Source organism: Dryobates pubescens, chromosome 2 (genome assembly GCF_014839835.1).
Source record: "Dryobates pubescens isolate bDryPub1 chromosome 2, bDryPub1.pri, whole genome shotgun sequence".
NCBI classification, from domain to species: Eukaryota; Metazoa; Chordata; class Aves; order Piciformes; family Picidae; genus Dryobates; species Dryobates pubescens.
In genome coordinates, this window is record NC_071613.1 from 24,741,187 (window position 1) to 24,758,081 (window position 16,895).

Below are 16,895 nucleotides of genomic sequence, written 5' to 3' on the forward strand. Positions count from 1 at the left end.
ACCATGCAGCTTCATGTCCTGTGCCAAAGTGCATGAAAATGCAAAGGGTAAAAAAAAAAAAAAGGCCAGAAAACCGGCATTGTCCAGTCTGGATGGAAAAGAGCTCAACAGTAACCACCCTCCTTGCGAACTGTAGTCACCTTCTTGCATCCGGCTCAGCCCGTGACCTAAGTGAAAGGCATTTGTCCTGGGGCTCTCCTGAACACAAGGGGCTCCCACAAAACCCTTGCACAGGCCTGTCTTGCATGAATGCTGCCCCTTGGACAAGGACAGCCCTAGCCCCCACAGCTGGCTTTGCACTACTGCCCCTGCACACCTGCTTTGCAGGAGCGCTGCCCCTTACACAAGGACACTACTACCCCTCAACCATGCCCGTTTTGCACAAGCACTGGTCCCTTGCACAAGGACACTGCTACACCCTACGCAGGCTTGCTTTGCACCACTGCCCCTTGTGCAAGAACACTGCTCCCGCCATCTATACCCGCTTTGCATGAGCACAAGGACACTGCTACCCCCTACCCATGTCCGTTTCGCACGATCACTGCCCCTTGCACAGCGCTGTTCCGCACAAGCACTGTGCCTCGCACAGGGCACTCTCGCACCCCCTGTGCAGGCTGACTGCACAACTGCCCCTCGCACAGGGACGCCTCCCTCCCCTCTCCCCACGCGCTCTGCGGCAGGACACGCACTGCCCCCGCCGCCCGCACCCTGACCCGCGCAGCGCCACGCGCCCAGCCTGACGAGCGCCCCCACCCCTCTGCACGCGGCCGCTCCCACCGCCCTCTTCCAGCGGTCCCCCCGCCGGCGGCCCCGCCCTCTGACGTCAGCGCTGGCGCGGGGCGGGCGGCGCGCGCGGCCCGTGCCCGGCGGGGTGGCGCGAGCCGAGAGCGGAGCGGAGCGGAGCAGCGCAGCGTCGGGTCCCGGTCTCGGTCTTGCTACAGGTATGCGGGCGGTGGCCGCGGGCTTCGGGCGGGGAACGCGCGCTGGCAGCTTTGCCCTCGCCGTCTCGCTGCTCCGCTGGAGGCTCCCGGTGCCGCCACATCGGCTGGGAAAAGTTTGTGGCGGCGCCGGCGCCGGGTGGCTGAGCTGCGCGAGCCGTGTTCCGTCCTCCCTCCCGCCTCGGTTGGGAGACGGCGTCCGAGCTTGCCCAGCGTGGACAGCCCGGCTCCGCGGCTCCGGCTGCTCCGGCCGGGCGGCGTTAGGGCGTGGGGTGCTTCGGGGCCAGGGGCGCCGTGCGGGTATGCAGCGCCGTGCAAGGGGTGTGCGGTGCCCTGCCGGTGTGTGTGCACTCGGTGTGAGTGTGCATGGTGTGTGGGGTGTGTGTAATGCCGTGCAAGGGTGTGCGGTGCCCTGCCGGTGTGTGTGCACTCGGTGTGAGTGTGCACGGTGTGTGGGGTGTGTGTAAGGGTGCAACGCGGTTCAAGGCTGTGCGGGATGTGTGTAGGCGTGCAGGGGTGTGCGCGCTCGGTGTGAGTGTGCATCGCCCCCCAAGGCTGCTTTGCCGTGTGAAGATGCCTGCAGGTGTCGTCGCGCTGTGCCAGCGCCGTGCGAGGGGCAGCCTGGTTTGTGCAAAGTGGGGGCTACCCCAGCAGCGTGTGCTTTGGGTGGCCATGCCCCCCTCTCGCTGCCCTATCGGTAGTGTCTGCTGGAAGGAACTTTTGTGTGTGCCCTGAGCATTGCATGCTTTATGGGGGCTTGTCCACTTGCCCATGCATTAGCCGCCCTGCGAGCACACCTGGCCTAGGGCAGCCTGCCTGTTGTCCCCCAGGTCCTGCTGACGCTACCGGGAGAGAATGGGATCGATGGAGGCCAGGAGCCAGGGCTGACATCCCGGCACCTAGTAGGGAACTCTGGACAACTGGAGAAATATGGGGGGCTGTGTGCATAATGACGTGACCGGGTGTACTCTGGGGACTACACGCAAGTGTTTCCTGATGTGTTTGGCCCGTAAACTTGCAATGATGTCTTCCAGCTGAGGCAGGAGGAGGCCCGGCTGGCTTTTCTTTCCTTTTTCTTATCTCACCGGCCACGGATGGACTGTTCCCAGGGAGTTTGGGGCTTTTTTTTAAACCAGCATTGGACCGGCTGTGACTGGCATTGATTTTCCTGGAGGGTTTGCTGGGTCAGGGCTTGCCGATGTCATGGAGTCATTGACCTTTTTGCTTCTCGCTGGCTGTTCTGTGGGGGTTGTTTTTGCAAGCAGGGGATGCTCTTGGAGGCTTGGTTTACAGCCCATGCTGCAGTAGAGTTGCTCACAGGAGAGGTGGACTTGTGTAGGAGGCATGTTATGGGGAGGCGCGAATTGGTGGAGCCGTGTTGCAGCCTTGGGCTCAGGTACTGGGGTACCCACTAGAGTTTTTTGTGCAGTCTATGGCTATTGAGCTGTTCAGGAGTTAACATGAGGGCAGCTCCAGAGGTACTTCACTCAGAGCAACTTTGGTACAACTGGGAAGGGGGTGATGTGATCTTGTGCCTGGGTAAGCCGTGTTGTGTTGAAGCCCATTATGGACACAGAGATGTGAAACGGTTTGGGATGCAAGAACATGCATCTGTGCTCAGGCAGGGTGTGATGCTGAGGATGCAGGTATAATAAACATCATCACCCTCCCAGACTCCTCACCCCGGCTAACACCACTTGAGATTCACAATGATTAAATTACCACCGTTAACAAGTGGAGCAGTAGCAGCTTGGGTAGAAGTTCAAGAGGAATGTGTTATATTGACATCTGTGTCTAGATGTCCCTGTCCCCTCTGGCAGAAGGATGCATCCTTTATTTTGTAGTGCCTAAATGTAGCAATGGGACGCTTAGGTTTACTTAAACAAACAAAGGAAGCTTTGCCCCTCTCCTTTCCTTCCCCCTCCCCTCCTCCCTTTGCCCCTCTCCTTTCCTTCCCCCTCCCCTCCTCCCTTTGCCCCTCTCCTTTCCTTCCCCCTCCCCTCCTCCCTTTGCCCCTCTCCTTTCCTTCCCCCTCCCCTCCTCCCTTTGCCCCTCTCCTTTCCTTCCCCCTCCCCTCCTCCCTTTGCCCCTCTCCTTTCCTTCCCCCTCCCCTCCTCCCTTTGCCCCTCTCCTTTCCTTCCCCCTCCCCTCCTCCCTTTGCCCCTCTCCTTTCCTTCCCCCTCCCCTCCTCCCTTTGCCCCTCTCCTTTCCTTCCCCCTCCCCTCCTCCCTTTGCCGCTTTCTCTTAGATGCTCACCTAGGGTTGCTGTGCTCTTCCTGTGGTGCATTTTAACCCTCAGACTCTGTGCCGCGAGAGGAGGCAGTTGCCAGGGATGCTTGCTGGTGCCCCATGCCATGCACCCACAGCTATATCCTCCCGGGAGGGGATTTCTTGCTGGAAAAGATGCCAGCTTTCCATATAGATAGATTTCCAAAATAACTCTGGATGGGCTGTGGAAGGGGAGCATGCTTTTCCAAAATAGCAGCCTCGTTGGTTTAATCAAATAAAGGCTGAGCTGCACGGGGCTGTGTGAAGTGATTGCAGCCGTTGCTCGCCTCTGTGCTTGACATCATAATTATGTTTTCATTTTAATGAGAGGAAAACTATTTGTGAAGCAAAATATTTATTTTAGCCTGGTGGGGTTGCTCTGAAGAGCTTGTATCTATGTTAAGGAGGTGGTTTAGACACTGCATTTTTTTAAATGAGAAAAATATTCAAATGCAGCAAGAAGCTTTTCATCACAGAAGCCTGTCTGCACGAAGGCAGCAGCTGTAGAGGTCAGGACGTGAAGAGGAATTTGCACCCTCCTTATTCTTACTTTCAAGAGGTTTGAAAGTTGCATCGCCGCCTTGTTTGGTGGGTGGATTTCTAAGGGCAGCTGGAACAGAAGCAAATGCAAATAACCTCACCCTGGAGTCTCTCGACCTTAATGTTTGGCACCTGCCTTTTCTCTCCTTTACAAAACAGATTCAGAAAACACCTGAGCTTTGCAGACTGCCCTAGAGGCTCTTCTGGAGATACTGAGGGAGGGGTGGGATGGGTTTCCAGCAGGTTGGAGGTTTGCTCTCCCTGCAGAGGGTGTGCATTGGGTTGGCAGGGCTGATTGTGATACTGCTCAACCAAGGATGGTCCTTCATGGGTGTCTGGGGACTCAGCAGCCTCACACACGGGTGTCAATGATGGTGGATGGGTGTCTGCAGTGGTGGAGGGCTTTCCCCAGCCAGAGAACTGGGTAACTCTTGCCTGTTGACTGTAGATTACAACTGAAGGTGATCCTTGCTGGGTGTTCAGGCATCCAGCATGATCATAGAAGCATGTCCATGGTGGCAAAGGACTTCCCTAAGTAGAGGGTTCAGCATCTCTTGCACGTTGACTGTGGATTGCTCCTCTGGGAGGAGTTTTGTAACCAGATGTTGATTTGCCTCATGACCAGCAATGAACCACTTTTGAAAGAGGGAGATCAAACTGATGGAAGATGTGTTCATGCTAGTTAAGTGGAATATATACATTGCAATGTATACAGTGAAATGTTCCTCAGTGCTTCAGCCTTGCAGGGGTTTGGGTCTGGTTTGCTGTTAAAAGTAGCTTGGTCAGAACTTCTTGCAGATGGTGGGAGAGGGACGAATAAAAGATTTCATAGGTGTCTTTGGTAGTGTTATGTGTGTGTTGCTGCAATTGCCAGACAGCTTGCTCCTGGTGTTGTGGTAATACCCCAGGCCTGGTGCCAGGCTGGTGGGTTCATGGCTGGGCGTTTTGTGTAGGGACAGCCTGGGTGGAAGTGGTGGAGACCCCAGCATTGGATGCTTTAAAGGTTCATCTGGGCGAGATCTGGGCTATCTTGTCAAGACCATGCTCTGCCAAGAAAGGTTGGACCAGATGATGCTTGAGATACCTTACAACCTGATATTCCGTGATTCTGTGATGACTGCAGCAAAGTGTTTATTAAGAGTAATGTGTGGCCACAAAACTGGGTGCTCTCTGGGGTGCCTTGCCCTCTGGACCACATGGATGGGAGGAATCAGCTGACAGACCCATCCAGGCTGCTCTCTAAAATTTGAAGAATGAAATTTTAACTTAAAAAAGCACAAAATGAGTTGGTCATTGTTTCACTGGAGACCTGTATTTTAGCATTAGAGCAGGCATCTGGTCCCTGTGTGATCAGAGGATGCTTCACTTTTACTGCTGGAGCTGCATCTGCTTGCTGCTTGTGAGCATGATGCAAACAATCCCAGTATCAACCCTGCCAAGGGGCCAGTGTTTGGTCATAGGGCTGTCATTGTTAGGGGACGTCAAAAGCACTGTGCCAGCCTTGGCTGGGGCAGAGAGCACGTGGACCTCGGCACTGGCACGGGGAAAAACCTGTGACTTGGAAACAAACCTCAGCGGGGCAGCAAAACCCTGGGGCATGCTGGGGAGCAGCAGGAGGGTTTGCTTCTCATGGAGGTGATGGGTCTGATACCTCTCCCTACAGGACCTGAAGGGTTGGTATGGGGATGCAAGGGCGGCCTTGTTTCTTAATTACAAAGCTGCGGGGTTTATTAAATTCAGCAGTGTGAATCGGAGCCTCAGCTTGCTTTTGTGGCCATGAATAATGCTTGTTTTTAAAGCAGAAAGCACTTGCAGGACCTGTAACTTTGGCTGATGGGAGCAAGTCCTCCAGTGGGCACATGCCTGTCCTAACAAGCCCCTTTCCTTCCAGTGCAGAGCCTTGTCTTTCTAAACGAGGTGGAGAGACTTACTCCCAGCGAGTCAGATGGTCACATATATTTTTCACTGAGTACTTGAGTGATGTCCCAGTACCAGCAACACCAAAAACATTCCCAGAGCCATGCTGAGGGATTATTTTTGAGGATATCTGTGGCATTGCTCCCCTCCTGTGGTCCTCATGGCAGCCTGGAGTCCTTAATTTCTCCCAGTCTTTAAGAGTCAAATGTTTTCTGTGTCCTTCCGCGCCACTGGGCTGATAGAGAAAAGCATGGGAGTAGGGAGAGGGGTGATAGTGATGGCTCACAGCAATGGGAAAATGAAGGGGCACATGAAATCCCTTTGCTGGTTAGGGTGGTTTGCAGCCGTGCTTGCCTGTGTATGTTGACTGTGTTTCCAGGGCAAAGTCAGTTTTTAATGGGTCAAAGAGCTGACTGTAAAACTTGCAACTCTGTTTTGTCCTGTCCTTGGATTCATGTTTTTTTCCCTCTGCTAGGAAAGTTCATTTTGTGTGGGTTCTGTGTTACTTGAAGTCATCACTGGTGTCCCACAAGTAGAACTACTATCTGTAATTGTACTTTTGTTGGGGGGGAGGAGGTAAGCCAGCACTGTATATGGGCTGGCCAGTCTGCTGCTCCTCTGTTACAAGCCCCTTGGCCAGTCGTCCCTCCTGCCTCCATGAAATATTTCTATTTTTAACCTGCTGATTTCATCTGTGCTTATTAAGGGGTTTATTTTCGCTGCCGAGAGGTAGTCATTCCCAGCTGGCCTATCAGCAGGCTGCTGGGGAGCGTAACGCTCTCATTACCGATAGAAGACAACGAATTGCAAGTCCTAGGGCTAAATGTTCTTGCATGCTCCTACGCGAATGGGTGGCTTCGGCTCTGCCCAGATGAGGTGCTGCCTCAGACCTGTCAACAGGGAGGTGGTGCATGGTTGCACCTCGGCTTCTCTTAGCCGGCGACGGCTTGGCTGGTGCATGCTGTCTGCATGTGCAGGTGATGGATGTGGGAGCTACTTTGTAGCCTCAAACCTGTATATATTAAAATACAAAGGTGGCAGGTGGCTGAGTCACGTTTTTGAAGCTCTCCTGTGTTTCTTGGTCATCGAGGTGCTCTTGTGCAAGTTGGAGGGTCAGTAATACGTTTCTGATTGGAAGCCCTGTTAAATGATGGGGAGAAGGCTGTGGTAATAATAATAATAGTCATGTGAAAACCTTTCCTTTTCACAGTTCTCTGCAGACTCCTCGGTTGCTTCTTCTGCCCCCCTTTCCTGCCCCATGGGAGGGTTGCCTCAGGGAGCATCCCATCATTTCAAGAGGGGAAATTGCTGCCACAAAGCAAACCCAGGTGTTTTATAGCTGACTCAAAGAAACACCCTTTAGATGCAGCAGAGAAATGCAGCTGTGATAAATAGTCATTAGGCTGGGTTGCTCCTCCTGTGCTGCAAATGAGCCCCCTGCAAAGCTTATCACTTCCCTCTCCCATGGTTATCTTGCCGGGGGTAAATCCAGCAGCCACCCTTCTGCCTCTGTGCCTGGTCAGCCTGAGCGGGTTGCCTGGATGAAGTGCTTTAGGTTGTCTTTTAGGGGGAAGACGTTTGCCTGGTGTGTGGCCTTGTCTGAATGACGCTGGCTGTTTCCTTAGGAACAGAAAAGGCTTTTTCAGAGTTGAACAATGGTGTGTCCCCAGCTCGGCCAGTGGAAGCACGAGGCAGGCGATGTTTTTCAGTCACTGCTGCCCTTAGTTTGCCAGCAAGCTCTGAGAGTGCTTTGCAAGGGTCAAAGAACCACATAGTGGTTTGGTTTGGAAGGAACCTTTAAAGGTCACCTAATTTAGCCACTCTGCAGTAAGCAGGGGCATCTTCGACTAGATCAGGTTACTCAGAGCCCTGTCCAACCTGAATCTTTCCAGGGATGGGGCCTCTACCACCTGTGGGCAACCTGGGCCAGTGTTTTACCACTGTCACAGGGAAGAATTTTGTCCTAATATCTAATCTAAATCTCCCCTTTTTCAGTTTATAACCATCACACCTTGTTCTGTTGCAACAGGCCCTGCTGAAAAGACTGTCCCCGTCTTTCTTGTGAGGCCCTCTTTTAAGTACTGGGAGGCTTCAGTAATATCTCCCCAGAGCTTTCACTTCTTCAGGCTGAACAACCCCAAGTACTGCAGATGGGGTCTCACCAGGGCAGAGTAGAGGGACAGAATTTCCACCCTTGACCTGCTGGCCACATGGTTTTTGATGCAGCACAGGATAGAGTTGAGCTTCTGGGCTGCAGGCGTGTGTTGGTGACTCACGTCCACCAGTACCTCCAAGTCCTTCACAGGGCTTCTCTTTGGGGTTATCATCAGTTATGATAGTCCTCTTTGTTGGCAGCCTGCAGTATGTCCTGCTTGTGACTGCCAGCCTGGTGGTATTGCACCAGCAAAGTGTGGAGGCCAGGGAGAGAGCATGATCTGTATTACATTGAATTAGGGAAGCTGAATTTGCAGTATGTCCATGGATGGGTTTGGTTGGTCCTTTTGGCTGTAGCTTGGCATTGGTGCAGACGTGGCTTTAGCGAGCACCAGAAAACTGTCAGTTTTCTCGCTGTAGAGGGAGAAGGTGTTTGAATTGTCCATCTAGAATACACCTACACCAGGTAAAGGGGCAGAGGAAGGAAGCAAAAAAAGCAGAAATTTCAATATCCAACGTGATGGTCGCACAGGGAACAGAGACCAAAGTTTCCCAGCTCTTGCCCGCCTCTGGGAATAAAAATAATCTGTTTGAGCTCAGATCATGTCTTTGTGGGAGACTTTAAAGCTTTAAGTCCCGCGTTATTCCCTGCTGCCATGCCGTGGTCTTTGCTTGCATCCGTTCCCAGCGCAGCCGGGGGGACGCTGGGTCCCTCAGCGCGAGGGCTACCGCAGCTATAATTAAACAAAGAGAAACTTCTTATTTTTTTGTAACTGATCCAGCTTCCGGAAAATGGCAGCTAGCTGAAGGGAGGGAAACAAAACAAGCCTGCCCCTGGCCAGAAAAAGCGTCCTCACCTCTGTGGCATTTCCTTGCTTTCTTTCTACCCTCACCAGCCTCCCTCCCCAGCCCCTTGCATCCTGGCCGCAGTATTGAAACCCTGCCATCAGATTAGCTGTGCCGGGGTGGGGTTGCTCTCTGCCTGCATGAGAAATGTTTCCCAGCCAGCAGTGTGCATGCAAACCAAGCCTTGAAAATCCTCTCTTCCCTCAAGCACCCTGCCTCCGCTCGCAAACCCCTCTTCACAAAAATACATCATTACAAAACTTTTCTGTATCTGTGACTGTGCCTTCGGTGCAGATTGAGCTACTGAAGACCATCAGAAAGTGCAGGGAATGTTTCCTAATGCATGTGGCCTTGGAGCAACTGCTCTTTTGCAATTCATCAAGTTTGGAAAAAAGAGATGAGGTGGTCATTCCCACAGAAAGAGGAGGAGATTGGGGGTGCATGCTGAAAAAAAAACCCAAAAAACCCAAAAAAACCAAAAGAGGAGGAGATGAGGGGGGTGTATTCTGGGAAAAAAGGAGATAGGAAGGGGGTGCATTCCAGAAAAAAAGAGGAGATGGGGGAATGCATCCTGCAAGAAAAAGGAGATGGGAAGTACAACCCACAAAAAGTGGGGGAGAGGAAGGGGTGCATTCTGCAAAAAGTGGAGGAGATGAGGGAGTGCATCCCACAAAATGTGGAGGAGATGAGGGGATGCATCTTGCGGTGTGTCTTCCTGAGTGCTGGTTGCTCCTTACCTATGGATGCTCTTGGCTGGAGATTTGTCGGAGCAGCCTGTGAACAAGTGGTACCTCTGTAGGCATTCATCCCTTGTTTGCTCGGATGGAGGAGGACAAGTAGGTTTTTAGGGCAAAGGGGATGAAAGCAGTGAGGTTGTTTGTTTCTTGGTTTTGTTTGTTTTTGTAATAATGGCTTCTTGGGACGCAGCTCCTTTCTGGCATTTTGCATTAGCTGCCCTTGTCAGGGAGCAAATCAGCAGCAGCCGCAAAGAGAGCCTTTCTTTTGGCTTTTGCAAGCATTTTGCTTGGTTACCTCCAGGCAAGAGCTGCGGACAGACAAAGTATTTAACTGTCCCTGGGAGATGACGATCACCTCGTCAGCAAACCAGATAGTCTGTGCTGCGGGCTCTGGCCCTGACCAGCTTATCGTCGTCAGAGATATGGGCAGCATTACTTGCTTCCTGGAGTTTATTTGGGCTGCTTTGCACTGGACATAGGGAAAGATGCTCTGCATTTGTGACATCAGGGTGTGGGATCTCTGATGCATCCATCTGCTACAGACTTGCGTGGGTCTTCTTTGAGCAGAAGGCTTTGGTGGAAAATTAATGAAGGTTTTGGAGTTTTTCTGTGTTTTGGAAAGGGTGAGGTCTATTTTTCTTTTTAAGCTGCTTGGAGTCAGCAAACGTCACTGAGAAACAGCTTGATGCCATCAGTAAGTTCTTCCAAACATTTTTTTCCCATCTCCCTCCTGCTGCTTCAGAGGTGTGGCCTGTTCCCTAGAGAGAGCTGGTGCTGCTCTGGAGCAGCCAAGCGCCTAAAAGTTAATTGATGCTGAAAAAATGCTTTAATTAACTCAATTAGCCAGACGATCCATCTGGACTCTTGCAGTGGCTGGTGAGATCCCGTGAAACAAGGTCGCAACTCCACCCTAGTGATGGGGAATACATCAACTTGTTCAAGTCCCTGGGGGCTGTGCTGTGGTCTCCTGTGCATCCCTGCTCCTGGACTGGTAGGGAATGGGAGATGCTCTGGCAAGAGGCGTGTAAAAATTGTGTTGATGTTGAGCACAGATCTTGAATGCCTTTGTGTGAGCAGGGCTTTATTAGTGTTTTTGTTGTTATTGTTACCCTGCCTGATTTTTAACACCTTGCCCTGCAGTGGGGACAGCCATACAGCTTCTCAGAGAGGCAACTGGTCAGAGCAGCTGGTTCCTCTCTGGCTCCTGCTCTGCCTATTAATAGGAACTATTAAAATGTTCACCAAATCCAGGATGCAGGACATGACTGGGCATGGAAACAGTGAGCAAAAAAAAGGTTTAGGCTAGCATGCTGTTTGAGCAGAGGAATGCAGGGCCCTGCAGCAGGGATTTGGGGAGGGTGAGTGTTTAACCCCCTCTCTGCAATTGCCTTGCAGCAGAGGTGACATTTCCATCTCAATGACTTTTCCATCCCAGCTTCATCTCCATGTGTTGATCTCTGTTTTAAAGCATCTCCTTCCAGATTTGTGATCTTGCTGTAAGTTTCCTGCTACCTGGATGTGATGGGGAACTCCAGCACAGACAGGCAGACATGTATTGTTTAGGTACCAGGATATATGTTCTGAAGGATCTGGGTATCAGCAGGTAATGCTGAGGGGAAACTGAGACACAGAGCATCATCATTGCCTGGGTTGGGGCAGCAGTACCATCTGAGGGTCGAAGCTTGGTTTCTGCAGTTGCGGTACTTATGCCTTCAGAAATCGGATCTAAAATCACTTCAGAAATGCATTTTGAGGGGAGGAGGGAATAAATTACAGGATTGTAGAGTGGCTTGTGTTGAAGGAACCTTTAAAGGTCAGCTGGTCCAACCCCTGTGCAGTAAGCAAGGACAGCTTCAACTAGAGCAGCTTTCTGAGAGCCCTATCCAACCTCACCTGGAATATTTCCAGAGTGAGACTTCTACCACCTCTCTGGGCACCACCCTCACAGGGAAGAATTTCTTCCTAATATTTAATTAAATCTTCCCTTTCTCAGTTTAAAACCTTGTCCTGTCAAAACAGTCTCTGCTTAAAAAGCCACATTATGGTCTCCCCAGAGCCTTCTTCAGGCTTAACAACTCCAACTCTCTCAGCCTTTCTTCGTAGCAGAGGTGTTTCAGCCTTCTGATCATTTTTATGGCTTTCTCTGGACCTGTGCCAACAAATCTGTCACAGTGTCCAGATTGCCCTTCATTCAGGCAGGATAAAAGGAATAAAAATGTTTGTAGTTCAGCCTAATTTTTAAGAGATTGTGACCAGAACATCTTGATGTTGGCACTGCATCACATAGTCCCCTCACTTGGGAGGGAGAAGGGGAGGTGGTTCCTGACCTAAGGCAATTTTGTGAAACCAAGGCAGAAAGTAATTCCCTGTGAGGTGACTGGCAGGCAGAGGTGATGCCTCTGGTCACTGCCAGGGTGTATGCAGAGCATCTGCCTTTGGGCTGAGCATCCATCACCTGACACTGGAGACATCCTGCCTTGGGAAGTCCCAGCTCAACCCTGGGTCCCAAGCAGAGGAGTTTGAGCATCAACCCAATTTCTGTCTCCTTCTGTGAATGGAATACATGGTAATCACTTGGACCCAGAGGTCTGAGATTAATTGTGATAATTCCTACATAGTGCTACAAACAATTCTTCCTCCCTTTTGGCTTTGAGTATAGAATCCTCACACCCCCCCCCCCCCTTCTTGCACATAAAAATGTGAGTAATGTTAGAGAAATTTGGGATGAGGCCCAGCAAGTGATCGGATATCCGGCTGAGCATGTCTCTTGACTTCTGAACTAAAAGCTCCCAAATGAATAATGTGGCAGATTTTGAAGAATTGCATTTTATGTTGGAGTTCCTGTGTGACCTGTGTGATCCTGCTTTGGCAGGGGGGCTGGACTTGATCTCTGGAGGTTCCTTCACCCCCTACCATTCTATGATTCTGCTTTATTTCTTAAAACTTCAGTCTGCAGAACTTGGAAGGCAATTTTTGTGTTACCAGCTCAGTATGTTTGCTTTGTGCTGAAGTACAATGATGTTGTTAGTGGTCCAATTGAAAATAAAGCTGAAAGTAGTAAGCACTAATTTTAAATAATAATAATAATGCCAACTTCATTCACAATGTCTTGTGAAAACACAGGATGTGTTTTGGTTGATAGGCTTGTGGGCTCTGCAAGCTGTAAATGTTGTGCATTGGGATCATGCAATGAACAAAAGCAGAGTTCAGTGTAGAAGGGGAGGGTTAGGAGGCTAGTGGTTGCTACCCTTAGCAGTGGCAATGTAAAACATAATAATGTAGTAAAAGTGGTGGCATAGAGAAATACCAGTGGAAGTCTCCCTTAGTAATAATGGATGGTGGTGGTCCTCTCTCTTCTGGTTTTCTTTTTCCCTCCTGGATGGTGCCAAAAAAACTTTGTCTGTCTTTTCTGTTGATCAAGTACTTGTGCTATCCTTCTAAATATAAGTCCGTCCTAATGCGTCAGCTGTGCTTGGAGTTTAACTTCTTTCATGTGTCACTTCAAATGAGTTTTAATTAAAAAAAAAAAGAAAGAAAAGAAAAGAAGAAGGTCCATCCATCTGCACTGGTTTGATATTTAGGCTCTCTTTTTTCCCATTAAGAGCATGTCTAATTCTGGCCTGACCCCAGGCTCCTTGAGAGAAAAGCCCAGAAGTCCTTCCGCCTGCGTGTGGGCATCAGCTGGTTGTGCTGAAGAGCGTTCTCCTCTGCAGAGCTACCCCATTGCTGGCACAGAGATCTGCTGCACTTCTGGACATGAGTGATAGATACGAAAGAGCTTGATCCTACAGGGAAGAAAATCTGGGGTATTGCTATGAAAGATGATGAGAAAAGGAGGTGGTGTCTAGATGAGTCAGTAAGGTGTGTCATGATGATCTTGAAGGTCTCTTCCAACCTGGTTTATTCTATTCTATTCTAAAGTTGGCCATAGGTGGTGCCCTGACATGTTGGTTGTAGCTGGAATTGTCATCTTTAGCCAAAAGCCTACTGTTTGTAGATCTCAACCCATACTTCAGATATGGAGCCAAAATTTAAATACATATATCACTCTGGTTATCAAAGCAACCTTGAGGCAGAGATAGTGATGGGATTGAAGTTGCTTTCCATAGAAATCAATAAACAGAGCAGGTTCTTTGCTGTATGTGGCTGAAGTTCAGCAGACCCAAGACATCTATCTGAATACACAGGACTTCTTAACCAGACTTTAGTCCTTATTTTCTAAAGTAAGACATTCTTCTGGAAACACTTCGAGCTTTTTTGTGTCTCTCTGCCTGGCTTCCAGCAATGGCTTTGTCTTTTTTACTCTAATATGGGTGCTTCTGAGTTGGCCTTAAACAACCCTGTACTGTAGTTGACAATGCTTCACCCCCAAGTCAAGCTGCAGTGTTTTGAAATTCAGTGGTGTGGTCTGTTACTACACAAATCTCAGTGGGAATGAATGGAGCACCAGGCTCTCAGGCTGGACAGGTGGGCTCTGAGGCTCCTCAGGACCTTGCCTCTTGTGAAGTAAATAGGTCCATCTCCTTACAGCCTCGCCTGGGGCTGATATGTTGGAGACAGCACAGAGGGAATAACTTGCCCTTGGGAAGTATTCTGTGGAGGCTTAGAGTTGCCAGTTTTTTAGGGGATGTTTTGTGAAGATGCGTCACCGTGGTTTGATGCACACACAGAAGGGTGTTTTGTGCTTGTAAGAAAAGATGCAGTGCAAGAATTTGTAGAAACTGATTCCACTCAAACAAAAAAGCTGTGCTTCAAGCAAGGAAAAAAAAATAATCTTGCATTACTTTAAGATGACTTTCAGATATTATTTTAATTTTGCTCTTTGATTAGTGCTGCAAAGACCGTGTCTGAGATGCATCCCTGCTTCAAGTTGGCAACAGGAGCAATTTTATACAAAGTTGAGATTTTGACAAGTGTATATTAATGACTATGTGTGCTCAAGTGTCTTGCTAGAGGAGGCCCATCTTGCCCCAGAATGGTTCACTCTCTTTGCTAATGAGTATGTCCAGGCATGGGGAAGCGGCATGGTCATAGAATCGCCTGGTTGGAAAAGACCTTAAGTTCATCAAGTCCAACCATAACCTCACATCTCCCTGTACGCAGCTCTTAGACCACGTGCCTGCATGTCTTTGACATTGCATGTGGTGGAGGCTGCAGAGAATGGACTCTTGTTTCATACCACATTAATTTTGAGAGCGTCCAGACAAGGGCCTCGTGTTCTCTAACTGACGTAAAACTAAACAGAGGGACGTGCGTAACTTTGTTTGCGGATAAACTTTCCAATAAAGGCTTGGGTCTTAAAATGATGAAATCTTTCTTTTTTTTTTTTTTTTTAATCAACCATCTGACCCATGATGATGGGATCCAGCAGCTTTTAACCTGGCGAGACTGAAACAACAGACTCTGAAGTGCAGACGAATGGGGTGGGTGGTGTTATTTTGGGATTTTCCCTTTACGGCCCTGTTGATGTTATGGAAAGTGCTTGGAGCCACTGCTTGGATTCTATCTGGGATCTCTCACCTTCAGGTCGTGTTCCCCTTTAGTTAATTTGCAGGTTGCATGGAGCCTCTGTGCAGTTTGACAGGCTTTAATTTCAGGGGGAACTAATTAAACAAGCAGGCGTGGTGTTTGCTCTCCTGTTGCATAAACACTGGCCTGTTTTGGTTTATCTCAAACGTTCTCCTGTCTGGCAGAGGTGGGTGCCTGCACCTGGAAAGCTAATTCCCACCTATGGACAAGTTCTAATCTAAATTAAGACAAGGACTTTGCTTTGAAAACCACCTAAATGAGCAGATGTCATGAGCCTGGTGTTAAAAGCACACTGAATTAAAGCAGGAATGCATTCTATGATGGTTTTGCAGCTTGCTGGGTTTGTCAGTGAGATCAAATCAAAAGACTGGGGCTCTTTGTAGCAAGTCTTAATCCACGCTCTGAGCTGGAGCAGATGTCTGTTCTCTCATGTGCTTCTTGCTGCACACCTCCCAAACAGCTGGGAAGCAGCTCTGTGGAGAAGCATCTCAGAGTCTTCATGGCAAAGTTCACTGCAAGCGACCAACGTGCCCTTGTGACCAAGAGGGTCTCCTGGGTTGCATCGAGAAAAGCGTGGCCAGCAGGTCAAGGGAGTTTTTCCTCTTCCTCTACTCTGCTCTAGTGAGGTCACATCTTGAGTACTATGTCTAGTTCTGGGCTCCACAGTTCAAGAGAGACAGGGAACTACTTGAGAGAGTCCAGTGGAGGACTGCCAAGATGATGAGGGGTCTGAGGCTGTTCAGCCTGGATAAGAGAAGAGTGATAGGGGATCTTAGTGATGGTTGTAAATATCTAAAGGGCATGTGTCAAGAGAATGGGACCAGACTCTTTCTAGTGGTGCCCAGCAACATGACAAAGGGCCCTGAGCACAGCTTGTAACTCAGGAGGTTCCATCTGAACATGAGAGAAAGATTCTTCCTTGTGATGGTGACACAGCACTGGAACAGGCTGTCCAGAGAGGTGGTGGAGTCTCTTTCTTTGGAGATCTTCAAAACCTGCCTGGACATGCTCCTATGCAACCTGCTTTAGGTGACCCTACAGAGAGTTTGGACTAGATGATCTCCAGAGGACCTTTTCAGTCACTACCATTCAGTCATTCTGTGAGTCGTTGCTCTGCCTGCTCCTGTATTTTTCTCTCCACCAGGCAAAGAGGAGCAACAGATTTGGGGAGAGTCTCGGGCTGGTGATGGTGTAGCATCTATTAAAAATACCAAGATTTATTAAAAAACCCCCACCCTAGAAAACCCCTTTTTCCTTCAGCAGGAGAGTTGGATTAGACGATCTGCAGATGTCCCTTGCAACCCCTACCATGCTGTGAATCTATGATCATCACCTGGGGGTTTGCTTTCCAGGTATTATACTGCTCCCAGCTTGCAGTCTTTCCAACATGGGTTTGTGGACCCCTTGGTCCACATTGGGTCAAATGTGGAGCATCTCATGGAGTGAGCAACTCACAGTCCAGTTTAACCCCACATGTTGATTTCTTATGAGAAGACCATCAGCTCCAGTGAGCAGTTACGCTGCTTAAACCCAGGTATCATGGGGGATCTGATTTGGAAATCTTTACCAAGGACAGGCACTTTGAAAAGCCCTGCTGCTTTGGGGAACTTCATTGCAATGTGCTGATTGCTTTTGTTTGTGCCTAACTCAGGCTCGTGATGCATTTTGGCTTCCGTCAGCATTTTCAGTGTACCTGAAGGTGTTGGTGTAATCCACCAACAGATCAGTACCTAGACTAATCAGCAAGGTGTGTAAGAACATTAAATCGAGCTTTTGCACGAGCTCATCACTTGAATAAGTTCTGTGGTTTGATAATCCAAAAAGCTTTTATGCATTGGCATCTGTGGGCGTGCTCAGGCAGCAAACTGGGAACAGAACCCCTGTTGGTTTGGGTTTTTTCCCAAAATGGACCTCTTGACAGAAGTCAGAAGCTGGGGCAGCTAACTTGGGAGTTGCTGCCATGTTC

At 49.6% G+C, this 16,895-nt stretch overlaps 1 protein-coding gene across 1 annotated transcript in view; it reads left to right on the forward strand.

The window, feature by feature from the left end:
• Positions 1-914: 914 nt before the first annotated feature.
• The window catches only part of SH3BP4 (SH3 domain binding protein 4), a 42,697-nt gene continuing 26,716 nt past the window's right edge, over positions 915-16,895 (forward strand). Inside the window, exon 1 of the mRNA XM_054172116.1 lies at positions 915-941. The gene's annotated coding sequence lies outside the window, so the exon portion shown is untranslated. The remainder of the gene's footprint in view (positions 942-16,895) is intronic.